This window comes from Orycteropus afer, unplaced genomic scaffold (genome assembly GCF_000298275.1).
Source record: "Orycteropus afer afer isolate SDZICR_OR568_19922 unplaced genomic scaffold, OryAfe1.0 scaffold00122, whole genome shotgun sequence".
Taxonomy (NCBI): domain Eukaryota; kingdom Metazoa; phylum Chordata; class Mammalia; order Tubulidentata; family Orycteropodidae; genus Orycteropus; species Orycteropus afer.
In genome coordinates, this window is record NW_006921709.1 from 4,812,585 (window position 1) to 4,821,229 (window position 8,645).

The window sequence follows — 8,645 nt, forward strand, 5'->3', positions numbered from 1 at the left end:
ACAGGCAAAATGGTTCTGAAAAACTGAGTACAAGAGAAGTCCCCAAAGTTGAAAAAAATCAAGTAAGCAATGAGAATATATTTTTGGAAAAACTGAAAACACCAGAAGTCAGTTTGTTAGGCCTGAACTGTTGCTGACTGTAAAATGTACAGGTAGAGAGTCTTGCTTCCTGTGCCACTGATCCCTTCCTTCCTCTCTAACCTGACCTCAGCTCCTTTAAAAATAAAGTCAATTATGCTTAAGGAAGGAGAGAGATTCAAACTTTTATGTATCTACTAGATGCACATACACAATCACCAAACTGCTACACACTCCCATGGAGGGAGAAGCTGCTAGGCAAGTTGGGTTCGACTCATAGCAACTCCTCCTTGGGTTTCCAAGGCAGTAGCACTACGGAAGTAGACTGCACAACCTGCCTTCTGAGGAGTGGTTGGTGGGTTTGAACCGCCAGCCTTCTGGTTAGCACTCAAATGCTTTAGGCACTACGCTAACAGAGCAAAGAGGTAGGTGAAAGTATAGTGGATGGAGAGTAAAGTGACAGCAGTGTGGCACCTGGGGACAAGAAAGGCCAAAGTCCAAATGCGCGCTGGAGCTAGGGCTACAGAGGGGAGGAGGCACTATGAGAGAAAACAAAAACTCTTCAACTCACATTTTTCTAAGGGCTAGTCTCTCCCTCCACCCTGCACTTTCCTGTATCATTCCAGCAGAAGAAATAATGTAATCTGGGAGCTTTGACTGTAGCCCAGGACATAAACATGTTAAACTTACCAGGTTGTGTTTCTATTGTGGAGAAATCAAAACCAAACCCAAACCCAAACCCAAACCTACTGCCGCTGAGTCAATTCCAAGTCAAAGCCACCCTACAGAGCAGAGTACAGGTTTCTCAGGCTGTGAATCTTTAAGGAAGCAGACTGCACATCTTTCTCCCATGGAGCAGCTGGTGGGTTTGAACTGTTGACATTTAGATTAACAGTTGAGCAACTTCTGTACTAGGGCTCCGCATTAGTGGGAAAAGGTGTCGATATTTGACCGGTAAGTGATAGAAAAGGAAAAATTAAAGTGACCTTTTGGATGGAGCCTTTAGTTCAATTCTATATACTGTTTTTGTGGCTGACAGTTGATATTGTTGTTGCATGTAACTACTCCTCATTTAGTGACTATTTCACATTTATGACAACAGTAAAAAATCTATCCAACTATTTTGCACATTAACAATGTATGTCTGGCAGTAACAACACCAAGGTACAAGGCAAGAGTAACATTAACTGTGATGGATAAGGATGTATATCAATTTCGCTGGGCTGTGATTCTAAGTGGCTTGGCAAGTGTGTGATGTAGTTATCCTCCATTTTGTGATCTGATGTGGTCATCCTCCATTTTCACATAACACCGATTGTTTTATAATGACCAGGTCTTTGGAACCTAACCATGTCGCTAAGTGAGAAGTGGGTGCACTTGTGTTAAAACATGCTAAAGATTCTCCCACTCAGGGAATGCCACAAGTAAAGAGTTAATCCCCAACTCTTCCAGATAGTCTAGCACAACAGTATAGAGAGGTTATTTCAGAGTACAGGACTCTCTGATATAGACTAAACATTCTGATTTCAAAAAGGGAAACTGTTCTTGATCTAATGCTGCATTGCTGACATTAAATACCTTGTGACTCTCTGGCCTGACATCCCCACTTTCAGGTGATCACCATGAGTAGGAGTCAATTTGATGGTAATAACTCAGACTAAAGACCAAAAAAAAAAAAGGCATACCAGGACTCACTGGTCAAATGAAAATAGTGTTTTTGAGGGTACAATTGGCCTGGCCCGAGACATCTCAGTTTTGCATGAAGAAGCGCAGTTTACCTTCTAGCTTAAACCTGATTCTGCTCCCCAGCACTGGCTCATAACCAATGGCTTAATAAGAACCTCAAATCACAAAGTTCCCCAACACACCTGGGCCTGGTTCACTGGTGGTTTGGTTAAGTTAAAAGATGATGGCTTATACTGGACAGCAGCAGTCATCCAGCCCCAACAACCCTGGAAGATTAAATGGGGTGATGATAAGGGCTACCAATCACAACAGGTTCAAATGAATGCTGTGACTCTTTCCTTAAACCCTCTTAAGGTACAATTAAACTGACTCTAGGGTTTTTGCCAATGCCTAGTCATCTCATCTGTTACTTAAAACACTACAGTCTGATATATTAAAGACATCGCTTTGAGTTTGCAAACTGAAAATATGTAGCTACTAATCAAACAGTCTGAATTCACTCATATAGATATCCACAGTATGGGATTGTTGCCTAGTCAGAGTTCACTGTAATCAAGAGTGACTGAAATGAGAGTAACTGCTAATCCAACCTGTAGCACCAGATTGCTACCACTGCCACTTGGGATCCATTATCAGATCAGATGTGGCAACACATTCACTATCACAGATGGAGCATAAAATAAAGAATTTTACCTTTTTCTGATGCAGAAACCACTACTGCATGTCACCTTATGACTCCTGCCCAGAGTTGATCCACTGTCTTAATGTAAAGGATGCCACAATGGGGGGGGTCCCCTCCAACAACTACATCAAACTTCTGACCACCTCTTGGAGCTATCAATGGTGCCTCACACCACTGTTGAAACTTTTTCAGGTTATGGTGTTGCTGTTCTTATCTGACTGGCTAACTCTAGACACACCACTATGGCCCTTGAAATTAATTCTTGTAGTGTTTCTAGCTTTCCAGACCATTTATACTGCTGTAATTGTAAGTCTTTTGTCAAAAAGGCTACCCTACAATGGGCCAATATTCAAGATACCCAATGGACATTCCATGCTCCCTATCATCCACAGGCAAGCATTTGAACCAAACCAAAACCAAACTAACTGCCATCAAGATGACTTCAACTCATAGCAACCCTCATTGGGTTTCCATGGTGGTAAATCTTTACAGAAGTATATTACCCAGTCTTCCTTCCAGAGGGTGGCTAGTGGGTTTGAACCGCCAACCTTCTGGTTACCAGTCAAATGCCTTAGGGATTACACCATCATAGCTCCTTAAGCATTTGAACAGCTTCCTCAAAATTCAATTAAAAACAATTTGACTCTACCTCTTTCAACTCTTCCTGGTGCATTCATATACCTTAGTAAGGCAGTTTAGTCAATGAATGTCTTGTAGGCAAGAAGAAATCTTCTCTTCTTGGCCAATTCCTGGGTCATGATCAGGACAAAAGGCATGAGGAATTACATGGTATTACACAGACCTATTTAAAAGATTCGACCAGGGGCTCAGGGCCATAGTCTCAAGGAACATCAAGACCAATTGACATAACAGAATCCACAAACAGGATGTTCTATATCCTCCTTTGGTAAGTAATGATTAGGGTATTCAAAACTTGTGAGTGGCCATCTAAAGTATAACTATTGGTCTCTCGCCGCCCTCTGAAGCAAATAAGAGTGAAGAAAATCAAAGACATATGGAAACAATTAGTCAGAAAGACTAATGGCCAACCTCAGACTCCACAACACTAAGAACAAAAGAATTAGATGGGGCTCACTATCACTGATGACCATTATGAAAGGGTTCACAAAGAAGGTACTGGATAGAGTGGGAATAAAATGTGAAACAAAACTCAAAATCATAAAAATGACCAGGCTTAATGGTCTGATACAAGACTGGTAAAACCCAAGACTACCACCCATAGTTACACTTCAAGCCTAGAACTGAACTTACCATGGTGGCTTCACTTTCAGCCAAAGAATAGACAAGTCTATAATGTAAACAGAAACACAAGAAGGTAAGCTTTCCTTAGAACATTCAACCGTGTGAGATCAAAAGGGCAGCACTAGCCTGCAATGAAGTTCAGAAGGCAGAAAGGGATAGGAAAGAAGGACGAATAGAACTGGTAAACACAAGGAAGATGTGGGAAGAGTGTTGTTACATTGTGGAGACTGCAATCAATGCCACAATACAAAGTGTTGTATGAATTATTGGATGGAAAATCAATTTGCTCTGTAAACTTTCACCCAAACCACAATAATGTTTTTTAAATAAACAAACAATGGCAAAAAAAGTAAATGTTATTACATGCACAGTCCTACAATAAGTTATAGCAATAATCTACAAGTGGATACCTAGATTTAAGAAAAAAAAAAACAAAACACCAAACCCACTGCCTTCAAGTTGATTCCAACGCACAGCAACCTATCAGGCAGAATAGAATTGCCTCATAGGTTTCCAAGCTGTAAATCTTTACAGAAGTTGACTGCCATTATCTTTCTCCTGTGGAACAGCTGGTGGGTTCAAACTGCCAACCTTCTGGTTAACAACCCAATGCTTCAACCAAAGCACCACCAGAATTCCTTGGATACACAGACACACACACACACCCCTACACTGTTGTTGCTGTTATGTGCCGTGAAGTCCGACCCGACTCATAGCGACCCCTCCTTGGGTTTCTGAGGCAGTATCTTTACGGAAGTAGATTGCCCAATCTTCCTCCCGAGAGACCCCTACATACCCCACCCCCAAAAAAAGATTAGAGATTCTGCCCTGACCATTCCTACTGATTGCAATCAAATCAGTTCATAAGTCACAGACATATAATCAACCAGATGCAGTTCAAAATTTTGCCACATGATGGGGCTAAAATTCTACACACACTTCACTAAATACCAAAGCCCAGTTCTGAAAACACTTATTCGTAATTTAAGTCTCCATCCACATCATTCTTTCAAGCAATAAATGACTGAAAGATTCCAATTACACTGAAATAGAAAACCCAGTCACAATTAATATCAGTTCCATTTATTCAGTATAAGATTAAGAAGGGAGTAATGACAAAGGCAAACAAAACTCTCTGCTAAAGAAGGTGTAAGTCACAAACAGTAATTTGTGGATGAATATTTTAAGAGACAAAGGGTAATAAAGGAAGAAAGTATAAGGAAAGAAGGCATACTAACAGGTAGGGGTGAGTAGGTGGGTGGGTGAGAGAGAGCGAGAGTCTCTCTCTCTGTGTGTGTGTGTGTGTGTGTGTGTGTGTGTGTAAAGAGAAAGTAAACAAGGGTATACAAAGTTTAGGGAAGTAAGTTTCGAATAGTTCTATTTAAGAGTCCAAATGTGAAATGCACTGACCCATGTCACTTTAGTTTTGTGTATTTCACTGTACATAAATTATATTTCAATACAATGTGCTTTTTTAAAAAAAAGTCTAAATGTGATTTTCTGGAGGTAATTTAGAATACTCTCTGATTAGACAATTCCAACTATCAGAATCAAAATCATCATCATCAGGGCCTACATTCAGATCAATCAAGAGTTAGGTTCTAGAAAGCAGTAAGGATTCCACCACATGTAACAGCAATTACCAATCGGAACCTCAAGTCAACATTTGAATGAAAACTTTTAAGTTCTGGAATGTTTTGTAACTAACTTTCCAGGTATCGGTAATTTTTATTTATCTGATTTAAGTTACCAGAGAAATGCCTTAAAAATGGAAACCAGAGAAAATAAACAAAAAAGGAAAATAAAGGGAGGTAGAAATCCATATGCATGCAGGCTCCGAAACAGGCCTGGGGGGTAAAAAATAAAAAGTGAACCCACTAAAAAAAACCCACAAGAACAGCTAGATAAGAAACAAGGGAATAAATTTCAGACATACACATGAAGGTGAAAAGGGCAGAGAGTCAGTCACTGATCTCTCAGTACAAGTTTCTAGTCCCTAACAGCTCAGAATCCCTTCTCATAGTCTATGAAAAAAATGTTAAGACATTTTACAGAATTCCAAAGTTGGCCCTATACTAAACGATTAAGTATGTCTATGAAATGGGGAGTGTACCCAAGATCATATATAGGGTTGGCAGACAATGGTCCTATAAGTTTATGTGAATGATCAGAATTCCCAGGTGTATAGTAGAGCTGACAAGGGGCAAGGCTAGGGTCACTGCTTGGTCACAGCCAGCTACCCAAAGGGACCAAGTAGTTGAACCTGCGGGCTTGGGACCATAGTCACAGGGGACATCAAGCTCAAGTGGCATAACATACTATACATAACACTGTTCCACCTCCTACCTTGGCAAGTAGCGACTGGCATCTTAAAAGCTAGCAAGCTGCCATCTAGATGGAACGATGGGTCTCTCCTCGTCCAGAGCAAAGAAGAATGAAGAAAACCAAAATTCATGGAAACAATTAGTCCTAGCCACTGGTACACCATCTGAGCTGCAGCCTATACAACTATGAGACCAGAAGAACTAGATGGTGCCCAGCTACCACTGTCATCCACTTGGAAGGGAATCTATGTAGGAGATCCTTGATAGAGAGGGAGAACAATGTGGAACAAAACTCAATCATTTGAAGGAGGAAAAAAAAAAAAAAGGTGAAGACCAGGTTTGCTGGTCCAATAGAACCTGGTGGAACCACTGAGATTATGGCCCCTAGCTGCCCTTCAGGTCTGGAATTGAACCCACACCTGTGGTTTCCAGCCAAACAAAATACAGGCATGTGAGTTAAACATTTACCTCAAGTAGATACACGCCTTGGAGAGAACAATCATGGGAGAAAGAAGGGCTGCTTATGCACAGGGAGACAGCTCAGGGGGCAGGAGAGTATGGAGGGATGGACACTGGGAAGAAGTTAACTATGGGGAGGAAGTGGGAGGGGAGCTGCTGCATTGTAAATTGTGGTCAATGACATGAGACAAAGTATATGTGAAATAATGTATAGAAAATAAATTTGCTCTGTAAATCTTCACCCAAATCACAATTAAGAAAAAAAAGTTAGCCCTATAGAAACAACACAGAATGGAAAACACATCTTGAATTTTAGTCTAGGCTCACACTACTTAGCAATGTGAAAACATGCAAATCAGTTATCAGGCTAAGATTCTTCATCAAATTCTCAAACTGTCTAGAATTCTATCACTTCAAGTAGCTTTTTCAACATATTATGGGCTACATTTGTTAAAAAATGACAAGTCCTTATTGGGGAACAAATTTCCAAACTATAAAACTGTTCTCACAAGAACTATTTCTAATAAACTGTAAGAAATGCCTGTACTCCAAAAGGTCCTAGCTGAATGAATACCTCAGAGCATGACATAACAAGCTGATGACCAAGAGCCTCTCTAGATTCCTCTACCACTATGGAAAAAACAAAGTAGAAGATGACTATTAAGACTGATTCTAATCAATTTGAAGGCCCCAAGCTATTAAGACAGTTTCCTACATTTTATCATCTCTAAAAACCGGGACTACTTCTTACAAGTGATACATATTACTTTAATTGGCAATATTTTTCTTCTTCATTCCCATTCAAAGTGACCCAATTCTGACTCATAGTTGCCTGGCAGGACAGAACAGAACTGCCCTAACAGGGTTTCCAAGACTGCCACATCTTTCTCCTATAGAGCAGCTGGTGAATTTGAACCTATGACTTTCGTGTTAGCAGATGAGCTTTTAGCATTGCACTACCATACCAGGACTCCTATTTTATTCCTTAGTGGTAAAAAAAAAAAAAAGAAAGAAGGTATGTTACTATAAATGACTTCTTGTGCTATACAAAACATGGTACATTTTGACTAATTTTAAGTATGGAGGTATCCTAAAACACTATGCATGTTCTTTTCCATCCAACATTAATAGAAAACAAAATAATTACTAGAATTGGCCTCTGCTTTGACAGAGCTCTCGGAAGTAAGTTCGGGCAATCTACTTCCGTAGTGATACCACCTCGGAAACCCAGGGAGGGGGCGTTATAAGTCAAATCTGACTCGACAGCAGTCCGTCTGGTTTGTTTGGTTTTTTGACAGAGCTAATAGTCTAAAAAACAAACCAAAATACCTACAAAAACTAAAGAATACATGGAACCCAAGTATTAATTATTGCAAATCTAAGGAAGGAACTGTTATTTAGGAAAAGATCACTGACAACTAATTTCCCCTAGAAAGAAAGAGTTCAATTCTTAATTATACATGCTCTTTCTACTCTAATTTCCGTGTTACTTAGGGGCAAATAGACTTACATCTATAGCCATCTTTCATCGTTTTATGTATCTGTATAATAAATGATGGAAAAAAGCCCACCAAAATTTCCCACATTAACGAAGTTAACTAACCAAAAACATTGTGATACTATGATATTCAGCAAAAGAAATGTAATACTAGTACTTTCACACTTTACAAATAGACTACTATTTGTTTAAAGAGACCGTTAGTGGCCTATACTCTAACACACACAAAATGGGAAAAGATGAAGCTCAAAACCCCATTCCTAGCTGGCAGTCTGCTTGAAGAACTTTCCATTCAGTACATCTTAAAAGTAAATGACAATTTCAATGTCTTCCAACAGTTTACATACTTGTAAATATTTTTACACTCTATTTTATGTTGGTTAAGTAAAATGAGCACCTCTTATATTACTGAGTACTGATACATCCGTACCATTCCCAAAATTTTAGTATGTGGCATTCAAACTTAGTTATGTGAAAGTCTTTCATTTGTACAAAAATCTTCAAAAATCCTCCAAGCTTTTAAAAACATATTGCAGTGTAGTAAATTACTTTGTGTGGCTTTTCTACCCATAAGTCTTTGTAAACTCCAAGGTAGGATTTGCTATGAGCAACTGAGGAGCTCCTGATTGCTGAAGGTGTCCACCTGGAGTATTTC

The 8,645-nt window shown here is 39.6% G+C and overlaps 1 protein-coding gene across 1 annotated transcript in view; it reads right to left on the reverse strand.

Annotated features, from left to right (window-relative positions):
* GPBP1 (GC-rich promoter binding protein 1) overlaps positions 1-8,645 on the reverse strand; it is a 73,970-nt gene that overhangs the window by 64,375 nt on the left and 950 nt on the right. The window lies entirely within an intron of this gene.